The sequence below is a fragment of the Thalia democratica genome, chromosome 2 (assembly GCF_965202585.1).
Source record: "Thalia democratica chromosome 2, ktThaDemo2.hap1.1, whole genome shotgun sequence".
NCBI lineage: Eukaryota > Metazoa > Chordata > Thaliacea > Salpida > Salpidae > Thalia > Thalia democratica.
Genome location: NC_139166.1, coordinates 74840487 through 74862562, shown reverse-complemented (window position 1 = coordinate 74862562; position 22076 = coordinate 74840487). Strand labels below are relative to the sequence as shown.

General features: G+C 26.9%; 7 non-coding genes and 1 pseudogene across 7 annotated transcripts; 3 read left to right on the top strand and 5 right to left on the bottom strand.

Moving 5' to 3' along the window:
• The first annotated feature begins 530 nt into the window (after window positions 1-530).
• Trnal-cag (transfer RNA leucine (anticodon CAG)) lies at window positions 531-613 on the top strand. The gene has a single exon. It is a non-coding gene; the product is annotated as a tRNA-Leu (tRNA).
• Window positions 614-2373: 1760 nt separating this feature from the next.
• On the top strand, window positions 2374-5911 carry LOC145828942 (osteoclast-stimulating factor 1-like; annotated as a pseudogene).
• Window positions 5912-8055: 2144 nt separating this feature from the next.
• Trnag-ucc (transfer RNA glycine (anticodon UCC)) lies at window positions 8056-8127 on the top strand. Its single transcript has one exon. It is a non-coding gene; the product is annotated as a tRNA-Gly (tRNA).
• Window positions 8128-11919: 3792 nt separating this feature from the next.
• On the bottom strand, window positions 11920-12001 carry Trnas-aga (transfer RNA serine (anticodon AGA)). The gene has a single exon. It is a non-coding gene; the product is annotated as a tRNA-Ser (tRNA).
• Window positions 12002-12864: 863 nt separating this feature from the next.
• Window positions 12865-12936, bottom strand: Trnag-ucc (transfer RNA glycine (anticodon UCC)). The gene has a single exon. It is a non-coding gene; the product is annotated as a tRNA-Gly (tRNA).
• Window positions 12937-16861: 3925 nt separating this feature from the next.
• Trnak-cuu (transfer RNA lysine (anticodon CUU)) lies at window positions 16862-16934 on the bottom strand. The gene has a single exon. It is a non-coding gene; the product is annotated as a tRNA-Lys (tRNA).
• Window positions 16935-18803: 1869 nt separating this feature from the next.
• On the bottom strand, window positions 18804-18874 carry Trnag-gcc (transfer RNA glycine (anticodon GCC)). The gene has a single exon. It is a non-coding gene; the product is annotated as a tRNA-Gly (tRNA).
• A 978-nt stretch (window positions 18875-19852) lies between these two features.
• Trnaw-cca (transfer RNA tryptophan (anticodon CCA)) lies at window positions 19853-19924 on the bottom strand. Its single transcript has one exon. It is a non-coding gene; the product is annotated as a tRNA-Trp (tRNA).
• Window positions 19925-22076: the final 2152 nt, after the last annotated feature.

Here is a 22076-nt window from a genome sequence, read left to right as displayed (position 1 = left end):
AATATGCAAAAGCATATATAAAACAATTGTAATTTTTTTGGAATGGTACATTTTATAATAAACTATTTATAAGTCCAAAAATAAGCTTAGCGAAAATTCTTTTATATATAAATATACAATTATATATACCTGCATTTTGCATCTTAGACGTTTCTAACTTTGACTAGGTAATTTAATGACGTAATATTGCTTAAAATTTTAGTTTAACTTAATTTATTTTGCTATTACTTTATTACTTTTCTATCTACTCAAAAATATACATATGTGAATTTAATTCAATGAGCGAGGTTGAACATCATATACAAACTAATTTCGCAAAATTTTGCAAAAGAAAAAACAACTATATTTGACTTTTACTTTTCAGACTGTCAGTAGTCATAAATTATAGCAAAATTCAAAAAAAGCTTAGGAGCTTAAACAGTTAGTTGTTACGTATATCTCTATTTTATTTGTAATATACTTTTGGACACAGGCAGAAATTGATTTTGATGTATAAGGTTTATAATGTGTATGAAACAACTTTCCCATGTGGCAGGATGGCCGAGTGGTCTAAGGCGCTGCGTTCAGGTCGCAGTCTACATTGTAGGCGCGGGTTCGAATCCCGCTCCTGTCATTGTTTTTATTTTATATAAACTTTTAATTGTTTTATTTAAATTTACTTTTAATTGTGACATTTAGTTATATTGATTATAGCTTAATATCCATACTTAATAAATATATTTACTAAAAAAATATTACTATTATTAGAAATTTGTGTTATGATTAAAATACTACTATAACTTCTCGGTTCTCTATTTCACACATACTTTAGAAAGAAAAGTAATTTTACTTATAGCACTAAAACCCGTGAAAAAATTCGAAGTTATATCTTTATAATTTTTTGTAATTTGTTTATTCCAGTACTTTATATTTGAGTAACTACTTTTAATTTAAATAGCCGATGATTGTAGCAAAAAGCTACATAAAACAGTTGTTGTTTTATTTTCAGTTTTGCATTTTAATTAAATATGTAAAAGCCGGATCTGTGAAGATTGATTTGGTTGAATAATATTTGTTATTATACTTATATATTGTATTACTTTATATAATTTTTCAAGAAAATGTGATTTTAAAAATTCCAGAACATATGTTTCATAAAAACACAAAAAAAATGTCTTTAGTCTTCAGCTGGTTCAACTTAAAATAGATAAGTAAACAATTTGTTTTTGTCTTTATAAAACATATGTTCTGAAGTTTTTAAAATTGCATTTTCTTAATAAGTTTTATATGTATATATAGAAAATAAAGTAATTATTTAATTTTTATCACTTTCTACAGAGCCAACTTTAAGGGCTTTTAAATAATTTAATAGGAAAATGCAATTTAAAAAATTTCAGAACATATATTTAATAAAGACAAAAAAAGGTTGTCTTAATCTTCAGCTGATTCTATTTAAAAAAGCGTATCGGTAAACAGAGATGCAAAAGTTATTTTCATAAATATAGTTTTATTTTCACTTCTATTTTTATTTTAGTTCATCGCTCTGTACTTTTTTTTACAAATTTTTTTTTTGTATATGATGAGCAATATAAATATCTAATACACTAACTTTTCTTATTTAACTTTGATTTTATTACATCGTTTTAATGCAGAGCAGCTCTTCAGATACAAAATAAATCTGTAAAACAATATAAAGAGCGATGAAGTAAAATAAAAATAGAAGTAAAATTAAAACTATAAAAATTAAATTTATCGAGTAACCTTAAAGAAAACTCTCTTAAATCTATATGTATGTATATTAAATGAAAAAGTTAAAAAGAGAGGAAATTAAATATTTTAATACTGAAGATTGATACAACTAAATTTTTACTTAAAGCTGTAATATTACTTGTCAAATGTATTGAAATTCGATCTAACTATGACCTGTTCAGTGGTCATTTTTGTTTTAGTTTTTAAACTTTGAGAGTTGACCTTAAAAGTTAAATTTCTAAATGCAATCATTTATAATAAATAATAAAGAAATTTTTTTTATGTACTTTTTTATTTTACAGCAAGTAACTAAAAAACAAAGTTATTGTCTGATAAACCAAATAAAGCGAAATAGTAACATTTTAAAGCTTACATTGCAGGGACAAATAGCATGTAATTCTACAACACCTAATAACAAAATTCTTTCTTTTATTTTTAAGACAAACTTTTTTTTCTTATTTCATGTTTCTAATTTTCTTTATTTTAGAAGGTTCAAACTAAATAGAAAATCTTTTAAAATGTAAAGCTATTGACTTTAACTAAAACTAGTAACTTTCAAAACTAAAACTGTCAGCATTTATAAAGTAAAACAAACAAACGAAAACAATTTTACAGACACATTTATCATTACAACCAGCAAGCAAACCAAATAATGTCGGCGAGAAAACCACCACCGAAGCTGGCCCCCAAACCGGGCATGGTCAAGGTGTACAAGGCGCTGTACTCGTACCAGGCCCAGCAGCACGACGAGCTGTCGTTCGACGAGGACGAGCGAGTGTTCGTCGTGGACCAATCGGAAGACGACTGGTGGCGGGCCACGGTGAAGGGGAAGACCGGGCTGGTGCCAAGCAACTATTTCGCGGAAGACATCAACTCAACCGTCACCCTGCCCATGCACGAAGCTGCTAAAAGGTTTTTAAATATTTGAATACTTTCTTTATAATAATTATATTTTTGTATTACAAAAAAAAAATCAAATTATATTCTAAAAATTTTCATTGAGCATTAAATTATTTGGCTAAAACATGTTTAAATAGTTTAAAATTTCAGAAAATTTATAACTTGAAACTCCAAGTTATTTTCATTTTTTATTTGTTATATTATTTAATAAATATTATGTGCTTGAAAATAGTTCAAGTTTTCATAGCTCATTTTTTTAACATGAAAACTTTTATTTGAAAAGTGTCAAAGTCTCATACTTTTTACTGCTTTGTGGTTTTATTGCTTAGTTTATATGTTAACTTTTTTTTTAGTTAATATATTTTATGATACTTTTACTGCCAAGTATTGTATCATAAAATAATCATTAAAAACAGCCGCAAAAAACATTAATAAACTAAAATATAAGAATAATTCCAATAAAAACTGTATTTTAATTTTTAATTTAACTTATTCTTATTTTAGTTTTCACATGATGTAAAAAAGCTATAATACTTATTATTAATAGATTTTTCATTTTGTTTTAAATTTTATTATATATAGCTTTTCAAAACTATACGAGTTTCATTCTCAAGTAATAAATAATAAGTGAACTTTGAAAATCATTTTTATTTATTGAACAGCTTAAAAAACAACTTTAAATTATGACGTGTGAATAAATTCAAATAAATACATAATTTAGAGATTTAGCAAGTAAAACTAAAGTAAAGGTATGTTTATTGATAGGTTGTTAATAATTTTGTTTTTCCATTTAATAATATTTGCGTATTTAAATTCGGTTGCTCTTACTCAATCAATATTGATTCCAGGCTGTAGAGTTCGCTTGTTTACATCGTTTCAAAACTTTAAAGTTTTGAACTATGTCAGAGTTTTGACAGGGTGTGCAATTGAAAAGATAATTGCAATCAAATAGCGCAATATTTGAACATCGTTTTAGTTGCACACCCTGTCAAAACTCTGACATTGTTCAAAACTTTAAAGTTTTGAAACGATGTAAACAAGCGAACTCTACAGCCTGGAATCATCATTGTGCATCAATATTTAAATTAGTAAAGTTTATTTATAAACTTTTCTGTTGTGTCACGAAAATCGATTTTGTCATTAAAGATTTATTTTGTTACTTGTTGAAATTTTTTATATTGATTGAGGAAGAGCAACCTAATTTAAATACGCAAATAGCATTAAATGGAAAAGCAAAAATAGTAACAATCATTAAATAAACATACCTTTACTTTAGTTTTACTTGCTAAATCTCTAAATTTTGTATTTAATTGAATTTATTCATACGTCATAATTTAAAGTTAATTTTTAAGCTGTGTACTAGCCAAAAATTTTTTTTCATTTATTATTTATCACTTGAAAATGAAACTCGTATAGTTTTGAAAAGCTTTGTGTAATAAAATATAAAACAAAATGAAAAATCTATTAATAATAAGTTGCAAATGGTATATAAATACGTTCAAAAACGTTCCTATTATAGTATAATAAACACAGTTTTATGATTTTGTTTGAAGCATAACTATTTTTTAGTCGTTAGTATCAAAATTACTCTAATAAAAAATGTAATAAATCTTAGATAATCAAACAGTTCACATAGCACATAAAAATAAGCCGTTAAAATAGTGTTATTTTTGTATTAAGCATATACTAAATAGTTAAAAGTAAGCATTTTAATTTAAATATAAAGTATGACATGATAGACCAGTGGTCGTCAAGGTGTACACTGGTGCACACTAGTGTACTTAAAACTTTTTTTGGGTTTCACGAAATTTTTAGGGTACACAAAACTTATTTAGGGGTGCACGAAATTTTGAGATTACAAAAAAAAAACATATAGTTAGATTAAATATGTAGTTAATAGTTAATAAAGTATTTAAAGAATACTAAACTAGGGATTTTGTAGTAATTACGAAGAAGTGTTCAATTAATAAGTATGTAAGACAAAGCCATTTATTTAAAATATCATTGTAAAAATAAGGCAAAACAAATAAAGAGGTCAATTTTCAAGTTTCAGCTTCAGTTGTTAAACGGTTTCATGTAATTACAAACTGATTTATGAATTTTAAGGAGAAATGCACTAATAAAAGTGTTTACGTAGTCCCACCACTAGCGGCGCTTATTAAAACTAGATTTTGGGGTGCACCGATTTTTTTTTTGCAGCTTGGCGTACACAAAACTTGATTAGCTTGACGACTACTGTGTTAGACATATTTAAAAAAATACTTTTCATATTTAATTTATTCTGCTTTTTGATTATAAACTAATACAATTTGTAAATTAGCTTACAGTTTAAGGTTTAATTTAAAAACACATATGTAAAGCCAATTAAATAGTTTTCATTGATTTTATAAGTTTATTAGAATGATTATTTTTTAAAACAGTAGAAATTGTGTTTGTTTTAAACTTCGTACAATATTACAATCGTTTTTTTTTTACTCAGATTTATAGCTTAAAACAAAGTCTAGTTTTAGTGTAAGTTTTCATAATTTAAAACCAATATAATTTTTTAGCTAGTTTAGGATACGATTGATTACGAAAATTATTTGTTTACTTCATTGATAAGTAGTTAAGTAGGTGGGCTTAAAGCAACATAATGTAACACATAATTAATTTTATTAATTTAATTAAATGTTAGCCTCATTGTAGCATAATAACTTTTGGACTAAAACACTAATTTAAAAATTAAAAGTTCTGTTTCAATTAGTGAGCATTAATAACAATAATATACCTGACTGAAAGCTTTAGCAGAGAAACTCGTAGAAATCAAATAAACTGTTGAATATCACGGATGTTATTATGTTTATCATTTTATGGATACTTATACAAGAAAACAAAAACACTTTTCTCAAAACAGGGGAAACATTTCGTTCCTGGAGGAGTGCCTGTTGACCAAAATCCCCGTCAACCAGCCCGACTCGTCCGGCAACACCCCATTGCACTGGGCGTACAGGGGTGGCCACGTGGAGTGCGCGAGAGCGTTGCTTGGCAACCACCTCACCAACATCGACGCCAAGAACATGTTGGGAGAAACCCCACTTCACGGGGCCGCGTGGAAGGGCCACGACGAGATCGTCGAGATGCTGGTTGCTTGGGGGCGGATACTAACGCGCGTAGCAACGAGGGGAAAACCCCCGTTATGCTGACGAGTGACGCGGGTTGCAAGGCGTGGCTGACCAGGATGGAGAGGAGAAACACGTCTCGGTCCATGAACCAGGACGAAGACTACCTGGACGACTGGGATTAAAGAAAGTGAAATTGAATTGTTTGCTAATAATTAAAAATAAAGTTATATAAAATATTTCCTAAATTAAAAGAATGTTGTTGTTTCGGTTGTTGCTTTATTTATAATTTTTATTTAGAAAGTAAAATTTTTTTTAATGATAGTGATCGTTTAGTTTTCATCATGCAAAATGTTTTTTTTGTTTTTCATAACCTAATCTCTCTTATCAAATTTCAGTACTTTTTTTAACGTTCTTTTTAATATATATTAATTTTTATGTGTTTTAAAATACTTCCACTAGTTGAGTTTTATTTAGGCTCCAGTCATTTCGATGGCGCGGGTTCGAATCCCGTCTCTGCCACTTTTAAAAATCAGAACTCATTTTTACTAAAATGTTGATTAAGTATGAGTTATAAGATCAATTAACATTAACTTAATCAAATTATTTAATAAATTTTATTAGTCAAATTTGATTTTGAATTGAAATCAACAATGTATGTTATGTACATTTACAAAAGGTAATAAATTGAAAAAATATGGTTTGTGCAGATTTGAATTATAGATATAATTCAATTTTTATACTGTGTTATGTTATATATTGGTATGGGGTTAAATTTCACATTAAACAATTAAAACTTGTTATACTAAAATGCGATTCTGAGTACTTAGAAATAATTATTGTGACATTAGTCCTTATTACATTTAACTTCAAGCTAGTTTGTTCAAAAAACAACTTTCTTATTGTTCAATTAAGCATAAGACATAAGCATCTATGATTTCTATTTCAAATTGTTTTAAGAATTGTAGTTACACATTTTTTAAACTTTATAATAACCACAATAATTATGAATACGTTAAAAAGTTGATTGATAAAAATCAGCTGTATAATATTTTTCGTGGTTTATTATAGAAAAATTATACCTAAGTCTCCGAAGTAAAACTTTAACCGTAAACTATTTCTATTATCTTTATGTTTCGGTAAGCGCAATAAGAATCGGTTTTATTTTACTATAAATTTACTTAAACTCACTCTAAAAAAAGTTTAAATAGATTTTAACGTTATTTAATAACTCATTTTCATTTAGTTACAAATACTGATTTTTTTTAGTTTTTAATATTATACTTTCAAAAGCAAAAACAAGCTGTGTTATTCTGTCCATAAATACGAACTCAAAACCTTTTAAAAACATTTTAAAGCCTTTTCAAGTTTTTAGTCATGTAGAATTTTAAAAAGTGCCAGCTTTAATAAAAAAAACACTCACTTTGTGTATAAATTTACTTTTTTGAATAATCTTGAACTAAAAGTTAAAGTTTTAAATTTTTAACAATAATCATTGGCTTAACTTTTAAAGTTTTACACTAACTAATTAAAAAATCATGTAACAAAACAGACGTATTCAATTAATTGAAAGACTTTTTAAATTTAAATTATGTTAAAGTTGATTAGTTAGTATAACTTTTAATCAACTGATTAGTAAGTTATAAAAAATATAATTTTAAATATGTTTAACTTTGAACCAATAAACGTTTTTTGGTTTAACTTCTAGTACAAGCTTTATTTAACTTTAGTTATCTAGTTTTATATACTTTCAATATAGTTTTGTCGTAATATAGTTTTCACTAAGACTCACGACTTTAATCAGTGATTAAACTTTAAGAAATAACTATAACTAGCTAGGCAGAATTTTTTTTCATGTATATTAGTTCGTTTTTACAGTTTGAATAATTGTTTAGAAGTACTTAGGTTCATTTTCTTAGTCATCATTTAATCAAACAAAGTAAAAGATAAAGCTATCAATTTAATATAATCATAAACTTAACATTTTTTAATCAAACGTGAGAACATATATCAATAAACATAAAAGCAATTACCAAATAAAGTGCACGATTTGAAATGAACAGCTTTTGCAAATAAGCATCAAGTTTACAGCCATAAGCGCTTGACCACGTGAGAATTTACCGCTTAAGTGAGCAGATAAACCTAATACAATACAGCTCGCGAGCAAAACGCGTTAAAAATTTGCAGCACAATATTATAGCACATTCTGTCGAGCTAAATGCAAAACGTTCAACGCTTGAATGCACATATGGTAGCATTCAATTGAGCTACATAGCTAGCTACAATAACATTTGAGTTTATAACCAGTAAATACCAGAACCTATCATAAGCGTCGATGGTGTAACGGTTAGCATTGGTGCCTTCCAAGCACTAGTTCCGGGTTTGACTCCCGGTCGACGCATTTTATGGTTTTTGATAGAGTTTTTTTGTTGAGTTATAAAGAGCTTCTTTTGTAATTGTCATTCTAACATATTTTTCTAAACTTTTATAAGCATTAATGTCATATTGTACGTTTAATTTTTGTAAATATTTAGAGCTAATACAAGCTTCAAACTGTGTTAACAGCTTAAAATTTTATTTACACTTTGTAGTGAATCTTTCGATAAATCTCTACGACCTTAAACCTCATTGACCTTATTGCATTAGGTCAATTGTTTTTAAAAAATTGTCGAAAAACTGTATTCAGAATAAAAGAAAGTGCATAAAAAACCTTGGTGGTATTGACCAAAACTAAAAAAAAATACAAATATTTTTTGCCAAAAACTTCCTCCCCACAATAAGGTGAGATTGCCCCTACAATTAATTGTAGTATGTAGCCCCACTTAAATTCGCTCCCCCTCGTGTTTGAACCCACAACTTTTCGGCTACAAATAATCCAACCCCGTGCCCGACGTCCCAACGCCTCGACCCACACGGGGTACATCGAAATCGGTAAATGTATCGAATTTATATTGAAAATTTGGTACAAATAGGGAAAAGAACAATAGAAATTGAATTTATGAAAATAATAGCTTAAGTGGTTAAAGTGGACTTAAAATGGGGGCTGTATGAAAAATATAAATTTTTGTGGAAAATTACAGCCTAAAGTGTTAAAGTACAACAAAAACTACTTATGATATTTGGAGTGCTTAAGTGGTTGCTTAAATATGGGGGTAATTATGTTGGCCTCACTATAACAAACTATAAACATACAAAATTTACACACTAGTAGTTTTTATAATACAGATCCTAACGAAACAACGTCGCTGAAATGTTTAATAAATAATAACCATTCGCACACAACTGTTATTTTCGACTTACATATTTTTAACTGTGTTAAACTTAATTAAGTATATAAGTAAAATAAGTTTATTCAATGATATAGTATTCAGAGTTGTTTTCTCATTGTTTATACTGTTTATTATTACTTCCTATACATTAAATTGTCCTGGAAAAGACGTTAAAAGGTATCTGTAGTGTGGGACTCGATGACCAAAAGGTTCTTCGTGCACTAGATCCTAGGACCAAATTTATCATTTTGTCGTTTAATAAAGTATAATAATAATACTTTGTTAAAAGTGGGAACTGCAGAAGTTTAACTATAATGTTGAAACTATAGACTTAGTACGTATTAGAAAATGGGTTTTATAAAATAATTCGTTTACTTGTCATGTGGATCTACATTTTTGCTGAAAGTAGTTTTAAAGTTTTACAAAATTTGAAATGAAGTGTAAAAAATTCTAATTTTTTTTTTAAGAACTTATAAACTTCTGTTAGCCCGTAAATTTGGAAAAAAACCTGTTATCTTTTACAGTTTCAATTTTTAATACGCCAAAAATATGCTAAATACTTGGGTTCAAAGTTACTAAACTTAACTATTAACATTTGATAGAGTTATAATATATGTAACGAAGTTGTGTAACTTTTGAGTTGTATTTATAAATTCATGGTGTATTTAGATAGCTTTGTTTCAGTCTTTATGCAAAACTGCAAGCGCAATTATAAAATATAGCTTCTCAATTTGAACAGACTTTTAAATTTTATAGACAAAGTTATGACTTGAGTATTAAAAATCGCAATAAATACTTTAAAGACCGAATAAAAATTTAAAAGCATTTTTTTTGGTACAAATACAAATAAGTTTGAATTTCTACCGAGAAACAAAACATACTTAAGTTAAAACGATTTAAGCATTACAATCAGGAACGTTGCGTGGGTTAGAGCGTTGTTAAAAAGTCAATAATTTTTAAGAACTCTAAAAATTGCTAATTTTAAACAAGCTTTTATTTACAAACGATTTGTTGTATTTTTAGTAGTTTTTTCTTACCCAAATAGTTTTTAAAAATATCAATTTAGGGTGTTTTTTTGAATACGTGTAATTTTTTTGTACGATACCACGCGTCGCCACTGGTTACAACCAAAAGGCTTTTTTTTGTTGTCAAAATTTTTAAATTCCAATATAAACGATGGTACCAGTTAAACAATAATTTCGTTACATTTTTGTTTCTAACATTGTTTCAAATCTTCCCCTTAACGTAAAAGTCTATAATTCAAAAAACTTTGTGTGCGTACTAAAGTAGAATACTTTTTATCTCGCATCTTTTATTGTATTAGAAACAGAAAACTTAGTTTGTTAAACTTTACGGAAATATTAAATTGCTGATAATTTAATTGAAAATTATTTAATTGAATACTGAACAATGCTCTACAAAATAGGTAACTATATTTTTAACAAAGATATTTTTACTAGTAAACTTGTTAAAATTTTAATATAAATTTAGCTTTCTGTTTAAATTTATCTCTGAGACAAGAACAACTTGAGCTGTTTTTGTTCGTATAACTTAATCAGTTACATTTGAAGTATAATGTTTTAGTAAAAGTACATTATAAGTTTGTAATGTCATGTTAAACTTAAAACTTGTATACTGCAAATGCGTTATAATTTTGTAATGATATGTCTAAGTTATAAGTTTGAAATCGTTATGTTTATATTGTAAGTTTGAATAGAATGCTATAAATGTTTCAAATAGCTTATGACGGTTTACTTTATGCCAGTTAAGGAATAATACCAAAGATATTCATGGTATTAGTTAATTAAGAATTACTATATAAACTAATAATAATAACAATATTGAAACAATACTATGCATGTGAACATGGTTCTGGTAATAATTTGAATACAGTTCTACTTAATATCTGATATGGCAACTTGGCAACACACACGTCAAAACACTGTAACTTTTCATGTTCCACTATCAAGTGTAGTTGGTGAAATTAAATATTAGATAATATTGAAATATTAAATTTTTCATCATTTTAAGAAACACAATTACACTGCTTCACCGCAAAGCGGATTTTCAAATTTTAATATCAATTTTGCAACTTAACAGTGTAATTGTGTTTGTTAAAATAAGAAAATTTTAATTTTCACTTTCCTTCTTGGATAGATTACTTTGTTAATATTTTTTTTAATCGATAGTTAAATTTTTTAATATTTAATATAGAGTCAAAATTTATGTTTATCTGTCAAGTGAAGTTGGTTCTGTTGAAAGTTTCGGCAACCATTTGGGCTCCATCTCAATGCTGCTGCTTCGTTACCTGTTTGTAAGATATATAAATATTAAAATATAAGTTTTTTACCGATAACAATAAATTTGTGTGAAATATAAGTGCGAGTAAAGGAGAAATTTCACATTTTACTTCTTCACCCGTGGAGATTAAATCGAATAAAAAGTTCAAAAATTTTAAGGCAACATAAAAGTAATGAAGTAAAATTAACTTAAGTATTAAAATTATAAACAGTTTTTATGCTTTATTTATGTTTGATAACTTTTATAATAAACTTATTTACCAAAATAAAGTTATCTTTGATTAGTACTACATATTTTAAATCTGATTTATACATTTAGATGCTGTAAGTTACAAACTTAAATCTAAGTCATTAAATCAATTTGTTTAAATTTGAATCATTGTCATTTAAATTTGTTGTAAAAATTAATCGATGAACTTAATATGTTATAGAATAAAAAGGTATAAAATATTGTTAGAATGCTTGTCATTTGTCAAATTTATAATGGTATGTGTTTAGTAAAAAAATAATTTTGTAGATTTTTTTGACACATTTTGTATCCAAGTAAGCATATATAGAAAAAACTAATGATTTTCAGTTGATAGCTAAAACGTAATACACATCATTAAAAAAAAATTCAAAAAGCGTCGTCGACAGGATTCGAACCTGCGCGGGCAGAGCCCAATTGATTTCTAGTCAATCGCCTTAACCACTCGGCCACAACGACTTGTTTAAACTCGATATTACGCGTATATAAACATTTATATCCGCTTACAAGCCTAAAAACATTATATTTGCTGATTTCAGCATATTTTTGCAACACTGCTCAAATTTATTGCTTGCTGCAAAAAGCAAATAGCGTAATAAATTTATTTAATGTATTTAATCTTTAACAAAATATTATTTAAACTACTAGCTTCTATATGATTAAAAGTTATTCTAATATTTCTAAAAAATACATATGAGAAAACTCTACATTGAAAAACTAAAATACTTAACTGTTTACCTAAAGTTTTTACACATACGTAATTAAAAATATAATGTGTTAAAAAAGTTTGATTTTTTAAATTGAACTTTTCCAAACTAAACATAGTTTTTCATGTTAAATATTTACGATTAAACATAACACAAATAAAATAATTTGAACTAAATTCAATAACAAGGCCAATAAGACAATATCTAACAACTTATTAAACTATAACAAATCATATAAATCAAATTAGTACTACTTTTACATACAATTATACCTGGCCGTTAATTCAATAAATCGCAACAATATTTTCATTGTTACACGAAACTTTTTTCAAAATAAACGTAAGGTAAAAAGCAGAGAAGTTACTTCACCGAGACAAATAACAATCTTAGTGTTTAATTATTTATGCTAAAATTTATTAAAATTTAAACAACTTTCGTTTGCACATTTAACATCATACTTTTAGAAAAAGTCTTCAAATTAGTTGATGTTTTAACATAAATGCAAAACTCAGATGTTAATTTAACAAATTGTAGTGGTGACTACATCAAAAAAATCAATTATCATTTGTATTAAGAAGCTAATTTCTGATACTTGAATACAGTAATTTGCAAAAATGCGTCGACCGGGAGTCGAACCCGGAACTAGTGCTTGGAAGGCACCAATGCTAACCGTTACACCATCGACGCTTGTGTAATCAACAGTGAGTTGAGTTTATAAATTTATTATTAAAACAAGCCATGCGTTTAAGGCAGGGTTTTCCAAATTTTTTTGCAATTGGCCCCCTTTAAAAAGTTTGAAAAAACAATGGCCCCCTTCAACATATAGGTTACTCATAAACTACGATAAATTAGTGATGTACCGGACCCACAATTTCAGGTCCGGCCGCACCCGGATCCGGACTTTTTTTTCAAATCAGAATCCGGCCGGAACCGGATCCGGACTTTTTTTTCAAATCAGAATCCGGCCGGAACCGGATCCGGACTTTGTTTTCAAATTAGAATCCGGCCGGAACCGGATCCGGACTTTTTATTCGAATTAGAATCCGGCCGGATACGGATATCAGACAAAAATGGCAATATCCGGCCGGACCCGGACCCGGATAGTGAATCCGGTGCATAACTAGTATAAACTATCCTGAGTCAGAATGAGGTTTTTAAAAACTGAAATAAAAGAACTTTAATCTAATGATAAGTAGAACAGCTAGCCACAATGTTTACAAATTTAGGTGTTGTTTACAATTAAAAATCTGAAATCAAGTTCTTCAACAAAATACACTAGAAAATTACAAAATATTGAAAACTGGATAAGCTCAAACTCATTCAAAATCTAAAAGAAAACTAGCCTGAGTTTTTATAAAAATCTAAACTAGCCTGAGGCAGTCCAAGATTTTCTAAAATTCCCAAAAACTTTCAAACTAGCAGGGTTGCCACTGTTTAAGTCAATAAAACTAGCTAGAGTGAGTATAAACAAGCCTGAGTCAGAATGAGGTTTTTAAAAACTGAAATAATTCTTTTAATCTAATAATCAGTAGAACAGCTTGCAAAGGTTGACAATTTGGTAGTAAAGTTTTCAACTGATTGTGGTACACTTAACTTTTTAGTATGTACAACCAATCATAATTAAATCCTACCTTATTTAATTAGTATCTAACAAATACTAAATTCTAACTGAGACTATTTTTTATAATCAGACACGACAGTTTTGAGTGATGAATCTTTTATATAAAACACAACAAGAAATACTAGCATATACAAAATTATTAATTACTTTGGTTACACTTTAAAAACTGTAAGCTATTTGAATCTATATCAAAAGACTTAAAACAATAAACTAAAAATTAAATAAAACCTTTCGTAAACAAGAAACTATAAATTTTTAAATAAACTATTAAACTATAAACCTGGCTTAAATATTTAAACACCAGTTAAAATATTCACTTTTAAAACAAAACACTATTACAATTAGCATTCACAAAAAAGTTCAAGATATTTTGTTGCTTCAAGCTGCACACCAAACTAAGTAACAAACTGCTTACATATAAACTGCCTGTCATGCTCTGATGTTTTGTTGCATCAGTATTTAGTTTGAAACTTTTCGTCATATGATTCTCATTGGCTCGTACATTCAACCGTATTAACTCTAAATATTCTGTGAGCTCAACTTTGAACAATAAATAATGCAAGTATTCATTCCAAAGTTTTCAATTTTACAACATATGTAAAGAGTTGCATTTCTTAAATGTTTATTTCATAGTTTAAATGTAAACAAATGTAAATTAGTTACGTGTACAAAATGAGCCAATCACGGTAGGTGTTTAATTTTAACTGACGGAAATGACTCTTATTAATTTACACAGGGTTTGTTTTTGAAAAAATACTTTTCAGTATGCTCTTTTTTACTAACTAGGTCCGGGTCCGGCCGGATCTCTGTTAGGATCCGGCCGGAACCGGATCCGGACTTTTTTTTTCAAATTAGAATCCGGCCGGAACCGGATCCGGACTTTTTTTTCAAATTAGAATCCGGCCGGAACCGGATCCGGACTTTTTTTTCAAATCAGAATCCGGCCGGATCCGGATATCAGACAAAAATGGCAATATCCGGCCGGACCCGGATAGTGAGTCCGGTACATCACTAGATAAAATACACATAAGACCTTTTTTCTTTTTTTTTTTGCTTTCATCTGGAACTCAAGAATATCTAGTGTAAGTTTCTAAACTACCATAAACTACACATAAGACCTTTTTTTTTTGCTCTTCATCTGCAACTCAAGAATATCTAGTGTAAGTTTCAAGTTATGGCCCCCCTGTGGCTCATTTACTGCTCATGGCCCCTTGAGTATCTGTCATGGCCCACTTTGGGAAACCCTGGTTTAAGGGTTAGTATTATTTTAAAGATAAAATTACCGAAAATGAACGAAGATGTGTTCTATAATTAATCGATGAACTACAACTAAATGTGATTGATAAATTTGTAGGACAGTTAAACTTTATTCATCTGAATGGAAAGTGTTTATTTATTTGTTATGTTTGTAAATTGTAACTAGCCAGAGTTCAGAGACATTCTTTGAGCTTTTAGCTGTTTACATTTTGTTTTTAGCTTTTTCAGCTCATCAAAACGGTAAACAACTCTTAGTAATTATCCAAAACAAACAGATAAAGTTGCTGTTAGTTAATACTTTATTTTTATTTTACGTTCTTATAATTTCTTCACCATATATATGAAGTGCATACTTATGTATATATTTAAATATGTATAACTGTTTTATTTTATTTAGATTGATAATTTGCTTCTGCTACAAATATAATAATAAAATAAGTATTTTTTGTTTACTAATAGAATTATTTATGACTAGGATATATAATTAAGCATTTTGCTTCACGTGGAAAAGTAATAATATTTGTAACAGTCACAATAAGACATATAACCTTAAGAAGTAGAGTTTTTAGTGCAACTTTGTAAACAACTAACACGAATAAAAAAATATAAATAAAATTATTTTAACTATACATTGTAAAAGTTGGTTCTTGACTTTGAACTTATTTTTATGCGTAATTAACATCATACTTTACTAAACTTCCTATCGGTTAGTTTAATTTCATAAGATTAAACTTCAAGTGGTTTTTTTTAATAAATTTGCAGCTATCATTTTTTTTGCTATTTTTAAAATCTAAAGATTGATTTGATTTTAAATACTATATTATATCAAATAATTTAATAGCTTTAGTGGCAGTTAATATAAATTTTTCAATTATCTTAGTTAATAGCATAATTACCTTAATTTAATAATTAAAAAAAAAATAATTCAGCGTCTCACTTATTATTATTACGTCACCACCCAAATGTAATTAACCAAGGCTTGTTATCAAGAGTTATATTAAGTAACTTCATATTCTTTACTTACAGGAGTATCAATGAGCGTCGATGGTGTAACGGTCAGCATTGGTAAACAAAAGTTCCGGGTCGACTTCCGGCCGACGCACTTTTTGACTTATATTTTGTTAAGTAATAAAAGTTATTTCCTTTATAGAAACTAAACTATCACAACTTTTTTAGTTTTATTTAATTTGTCAGTATTTTGTTTTTATAACCTGAAGCTTACTTCTATGAGAAGAAATTAACTTATTACAAGTTTCTTGAAGCATGGTGCACATATAGAATAATGTGTAGATTTTTAAAATAAATCTGAAATAAAATTGAGTTGATGCTAAAATTTTTTGCTTTGCGTTTATTATAACTATAATTTTTGAATACCATATTTAAAATTAATTTAAGCAGTCTAGTCCTAACAAAGAAAAAAATAAAACCTACTTAATTTAGTTTTATTGTGGGTTTTTCGTAGCCAAAATTACAATAAAAAAAGTGTTATATAGAAAATATTAAAAAAAAAATTAGCAGAAGTTAGACCAGAAAAATATCGATAAGCTTACTTTGTGAAATTTATCTTTTTATTTTGTCTGTATAATAAAAACTGAAAATATTTTTTGATAAATTTACCAAAATCGTGATTTTAATGATTTGAACAAACTAATCTAACTTATAGGTCATTAAACCCATGTAACTAATTATTTAACAAAAAATAACTTTAACTATTACAAAATTTAAAATTATCCACGCCCAACGTGGGGCTCGAACCCACGACCGTTGGATTAAGAGTCCAACGCTCTACCGACTGAGCTAGCCGGGCGCTTGAGAAGACTGTAAATGTATAGTATATAAAATTACACGTGCGTACTTCAGTACGTGACAATTACCAACGGTCGCTAATCTTTTTAAAGTATGTACTTGTAAGTGCTATCTTTAAAGTGTTTAACTCGAAGTCGTAATAATTATTTCTATGTAGTAATTAAAGTTTTAATTGAGAATAAACGGAATAATAATTAAAACGAAATCTTTATTTAACGTAGTAGTTTCAACAATTAGCTGTAAAACTTAATTAAAAGCATCTATTTAAAATATAAATAACAATCAAAATACAAAATATTTAGTATAAAATTTATATATTTTAATTTTTCAATCTTAAATTACTTAAAGTTTATAAATTTTAAATAGCTATCATAATCATTTGAAAGCATTAGTTTTATATTTAATAAGTTTACATATTTTTCTCATATAATAAATTAAATTATCATTTTATGGTAAACAGTTTATATTCAACAGCCATGTAAAATTGTAATAGTTATATCTAAAGATACTGTAATGTTTTGGAAACTACCAAAAAAAATTCAAAGCTAGTATAGATTTTTTTGGGTATAAAATTAAAAAAATTATAAATAAAAAAATATGGTCCAACTGAAAAAAAAAAGTAAAGTAGTAGTAGCGTTTTGGTTATAATCTGACATAGAATGAATATTTATAAAGAGGGTTTTAATCAAGCTTTTTAAACGGGGAACGGGTCTAAATTGCATGAAGACAAAATTGCACGAGGCTACTAAATTGCACTAGAACAAAATTTCACGAGTGCACAAAATTGCACGAAGCCAAGTTTGCATAGGCAAAATTTGCATGAGGGCAAAAAATTGCACAAACACGATTTTGAACCAAGGGTCAATTTTGCACGAGTTAAATTTTTGCACGAGAGTATAAATACAGGAAAAAAAACTAAATGATAATTTAATAAAAAAAATCGCTTTTGCAAAAGTATCTTCGTGCAATTTTGTGCACTCGTGCAATTTTGTTTCTTCGTGCAACTTTGTACGCTCGTACAATTTTTACAGCTACCCTTTTAAAAGCTATAAAATTAGAAACTTTAGATGAGTTAAGATAGTATTAATTTAAACTTTACCACGCTTAAATGACTACTAAAGTTTCAAAATACTTTATTTTAGATAAATAAAAATAAAACTGAATAGCTATTGTCAAGATTGAAAACCTGTTTAAACATTGGCCTAAAACTTAGCGTTTTAAAGAAACATAAAAATGTATATAATTTTAAAAATTCACAATTTATTTTTATTATAAATACTATAAAAGTAAGTTAAACTAACATCGTTATAAGCAGATTTAATTAGCTTTGGTTTCGGATTTCTGTTTTTGTCGTCTTTATGTTGTTAAGAAATCTAAGAAAATTCTATATTTTAACAAACTTATAAAAAAGTTAAAATTTCTACTATGGAACAAAACAAAAACTAAACTATAATTATTAAAGACAACTTATTGCAATATGAATATTGAGTCTATAAACGTAAAATGTAAGTCCAAATATAACTCTGCACTAATTCTTTATAATTAGCACATTTAACTACTTTTGTTTATAGATGGCACTTAGCAAACGCACTGACCAAAATAAATACTTTACACGACATTTAGAATATTAATTTAAAAGTATAATCTTAGCAAATTATTAAATCAGTTAAATTATACAAAATATATTTTAAATACTTCTATTAACATTTAAAACAAAATTTATAAATCTGTCAGACTTTGATCCCGTTACTACTTAAGCAGCCAATCACTACTAACAAACTATTAATTTTATAAATTGAAAGCTTTGTTGTAAATTAATTGTATGAAACTTGCTCATATCCTAATTAAATTTAAAATCAAGAAGCAAAAATGCATTGTCCGGGAATCGAACCCGGGCCTCCCGCGTGGCAGGCGAGAATTCTACCACTGAACCAACATTGCTGATGCCAAGATTTAGTATGTAGGGCTTATAAACTTATTTATTGCCTCTACTTTTTGGTGTGTACTTCGTGATAACGTTTATAATGACAACCTTTTTAACTTTGTTTTACAAGTTTTTAACACGAATTTAAAATAATTAAAATTTGTTAAGCCTTTTTGTTAAATAAGATCGTTAATTTGTTTATTTTTAAAACTATAAAATTTAATAAGTTAATCTTATGAAATACTTTGCAAATTTGAAAAACTAATGTATCTAGTCTAGCACCAATCATATCATATATCTTATAATTGGTTTATATTAATAGAAATATTTAAAAAAAATTAAATACCTAGTCTAACAATTTGAATAATAGTAAAATTGAAAAAAAAGCACTAAGCTTTCTGTTTTTATTCCAAGTATAATTTATATTAAATATTTAAATTCATTTAAAAAGCAGTTGGCATCTTGTAAATTAGAAAAATAGTAAGACTAAGTTCTAAATATGATAAGTCACACTCAGTTTTTAATAAATAAAAACTCAGTGTTTAGACATCTTAATAAAATTTATAACAGATTAGCTTTTTCTAGTTTGCAGTTAACAAACTATAAATAAATATAAGTATTTATTTATTAGTTTTAATAATTTACTTGTTTCTTCACGACTTATAAACGAAAGTGAGATTTGTGGTACTTATTAAACTTATAAAATGATTGTAAAAGCTTGCCACTTTTTTAATGAATAAATAGCTTAAAGTGTAAAAAGTATTTCTTAAGATTAAATAAGTATACATTTTTTGTTGTGTTTCTAACTTTATACAATTTTTATAAGATCTTTAATCATATCTGTTGATTACATAAAACTGTTCGATGTAATTGTTAGACCTAAATAGTTTATAGTGTCTATATTTTCTATATTAAAAATAAAATCAGTTGACGAAAATTTTCATAGCTTGTACATATAACATAACTTCTATATAAAAAAACATTTAAAAAACAAATGACCCGGACGTGATTTGAACACGCAACCTTCTGATCTGGAGTCAGACGCGCTACCGTTGCGCCACCAGGCCTGCTGGAAAAATTACCCTTAACGTGGTTATATACACATGTATAAAATACTCAAGCATAATATGCACAATGTAAGTTAATGATGGCTCTTTTTAAATCTGCTATATTTAAACTAAATAACTCTAGTTACACTTAATGCTAAAATAATTTCAATGACTTGAATGCTTTGATTGTGAGGTTTGATGGCGCTGCAACAAACTTTGCTTTAGATAAAAAAGCCAAAACTTTAAACTGTATTTAGTTTGCAAGAAGACTATTAGTTTGTTGCATGAAAATTTAAACCACCTAAAGTGTAATATATTAAAATATAATAGAAGTTATCAAAATTAGCCATTGTATATTTATGAGCATAAGTTTTTCTATATATTAAATAATTCTTATTTTAGTTAAAACATTAAACTTTATAAATTTAACTAAATACTTTAAGCTTTTTAAATAATTTATCCTATGAAAGAGGTTGAAACTCTAAAACCTTCTAAAACTTTTAGGATGGAAATAAAAGAAAAGTTGTTTGCCAAAAGTAAATATAGTTTTTTACGTACATGCACATTATTATTGCTAAACTAAATAATTCTATTGGTTGAAACATTTTAGCTTAAGTAAATATTAAAATATTTCAGTTCTGTAAATAATACGTTTTTTTTTAATTAAACATTTTTATTTTATTTTTAGCTTTTAGATTAAGCTCTACATCTAATAAATTTTATAACTTTGTCAATATAAACAGCCACTAGTTATTATTTAAAAATTATTATGTCTAGCATGATTTACAAGTTGATATGTATTAATCTGTATTTTTGACAAAATTTTAAAGATTCTTTATTTAAGTCAATATTCCATGAAGCATTATAAAGAAAAATAATTAACCTCAAATATTTTAAAGCTGGGCACAATAAAAAAACTTCACATCGAAATTTTAGTTTATATTTTTTAGTGATATTATGTTAGCTGTGAAAATCACAAGCATTTTTTTAAAGAATTATCAAATTATTATACAAATATTAATACATATAAATTATTATTATAATTTTTCTAATATAGTAATACTTGTTTACTTAATTGCTCTTTTTTTAAATATACTTCTACAGTTCATTCAAATTTTTATGTACAGTAAATTTAAGTCCAAGCAATCTACTTTCTACATTTATAAAACACTATATTGAGTATAAATAAATGATTAAAAAATGTAAACTAACATTTCCATGTTAAAATTTTTCAGAGTTAGAAAATTGGAGAAAATTGTTGTTTTTGAAATAGCGTCCTCTCTGTTTAAAAAAAATACAGTTAAATTAAAAAATTTTTTAAAATGAGTAAAAATATAAAAATTGTACGAAAATATTTACAGCTCTTCAAATATTGTCAATTGAAATAAAAACTTATTTTTGATAAGCATATTTAAAATTATGATTACAAAACATTGTTTTCTATTTAAATTTTAGAAGCTATATAAATTTGTTTTATTTGAAAAAATAAACTAACTTTTTATAATGCAGTCCTTTTCATAACAGTTGAATAGCTGAGAAACATTAGTTTAAATACCAAAGTAAATCTTAATACTTCAATTTCTATAATAATTATTCGTCATTAATATATTAATCACACTCTTATTGTAATAGACATAGGGGATCTATAACAATTTTCAAAGTCTTATTTTATTTGAATAACTAAGCTACTTTTAGATGTAGTTTAAAATTTTGAGTATTTTATAGGCTCAAAAATAAAGTGAAACAAATTCACTATATATCAATATCTTCCAACAAAAGTGGTAATCAAAATGTACACAAGAAGTAATCAAATGGTACAAAAATCTATAAATGCATAAATACAAACTAATGAAACTTGACACATAAGACTTTTGTCCATTAATAACAGAAAGATAACTAAAAGATGCTCTAAATTTTTCCAGTCAAACCACACAATTAACAATAAGAGATAAAAGATAATCCTTAACGCAACAAAAAAAAATTATATGACCAAGAAGAAGTGTAGATAAAAAGAAAACCAGCTTTTTGACATTATAATGGGGAAAAACACGGGGCAGAAGTATGTGAATAATTGGGCTATACGTTTTACAGGGACTAAAACTTATCTTATCAAACTTAATAATAGGATTATATAGAGACGATGGACTTATAGCTGTAGAAAAGTAACATT